Source organism: Sinocyclocheilus rhinocerous, unplaced genomic scaffold, assembly GCF_001515625.1.
Source record: "Sinocyclocheilus rhinocerous isolate Xijiao unplaced genomic scaffold, SAMN03320098_v1.1 scaffold20, whole genome shotgun sequence".
NCBI lineage: Eukaryota > Metazoa > Chordata > Actinopteri > Cypriniformes > Cyprinidae > Sinocyclocheilus > Sinocyclocheilus rhinocerous.
The window spans coordinates 2,843,003-2,844,443 of NW_015640468.1; the positions used below are offsets into that span (position 1 = coordinate 2,843,003).

Genomic DNA, 1,441 nt, shown 5'->3' on the forward strand with positions numbered 1-1,441 from the left:
TTAGTTTCAGTCTTTCTGAAAATCCTGTGTCAAATTGTGCCTTGTTTGTAAAGGAATCCGCTGTAAAATTAAGTGAACAAAGGACCATGTTCTTATTGACGTGGTCTGGAACTTCAATAAAAAGAAAGTTAATCCACTCTTTCCAAATGTTGGGATCAGAAGGAAGACAATGCAAAGACTGTGCTTTTCAACAGCTTGGCACTGAACAGCACCTTGTTGTCCTCGGAGCCATCTTTATCGTTTGGTTTCTGCGTAGACCTGTGTTAGCCGCTCTCGTCATGTACCTACTACACGTGCGAATCGGTGGGCGGAGCTAAACAAGCAGTGATGTAGAAGCAGGCGTTGATCTTCTTCTGCGGAGGCAGAGTTCAGCCACACTATTACGTAATAAAGTGGCACATTTCACAACCTGTCGATTTGACTAAAAAAATTTCACTTCTCTGTTTCATTTCCAAAATGATCACGACTGAGATTGTTCACATCGAGAGAGAACTAAAAACCGCCTGTAGTCAAGCCATCTTCCCTGTGAACAAAGACATTCTGCCAAGCTGCTGTCACCTGAAACCATAAGAGCACCAACAGAGTACCTTCTTATTTCAAGCTGAAGACTTTTAAAATGTGTTCAGCATCATTATTATCTCCAACCTGAAGAATCTTGTGAAGTTAAAGCCAAAACTATATATGCCTCTTGCGGCTCGCTGACTGAAAATATTGGCCACTCTCTCCCGCTATAAGCCGCGGCTAACGACAATGTGCAACTCGATGGTCCTGATAGATGGTCAATTCTAATGATCGGGTCAGGACGTTTATTGGATTTAAAGCAGTCGTGATGGGCCCCTCTTAGCCTTGCCTGGATAATTATCACGTTCATGCATGATTTAAGGCGACAGTGAGCAACGTCAAGGGCCTTCACTTTAATTTAATAATTTTGTTATATGCATTTATGCAAGAATATAGATATATATATATATATATGTCATGGTGGTATATATTTATTTAAGTACTACTGATTTGTGTGTGTGTGTGTGTGTTAATATTCATTTATTCATTCATTCATTTATTCCATGAAGAAAATAAAAATACAATATAGAAAATATATAATAAATATAACATACAAATATGAACTCATCAGTTGAACTAAAAATGAAAGAGGCTATGTAGAAATAAAAGTACTATTATTTTTTATTTGCGTAAAACTTTCAATTTTTTCAATGCATAATATTATATGTATGTGTATATAGTATATATATATAATTTAATAAAACATATGCAAAAACACAAATATATGTGACATTTGTCTGAATAAAAAAAAATATTACCTGAAATAATTTAGGTATGAAATCATCAGTTGAACTAAAAAATAAATAAATAAAAGGCTATGAAGAAAAAAGTATTAATTTCTTTGCCTAAAATTTTCATATTTTTATTTCATATTTTCAAT

At 34.4% G+C, this 1,441-nt stretch overlaps 1 long non-coding RNA gene across 1 annotated transcript in view; it reads left to right on the forward strand.

Annotated features, from left to right (window-relative positions):
• The first annotated feature begins 340 nt into the window (after positions 1–340).
• The window catches only part of LOC107753175 (uncharacterized), a 6,809-nt gene continuing 5,708 nt past the window's right edge, over positions 341–1,441 (forward strand). The window contains exon 1 of the long non-coding RNA XR_001641436.1: positions 341–411. This is a non-coding gene — a long non-coding RNA (uncharacterized LOC107753175). The remainder of the gene's footprint in view (positions 412–1,441) is intronic.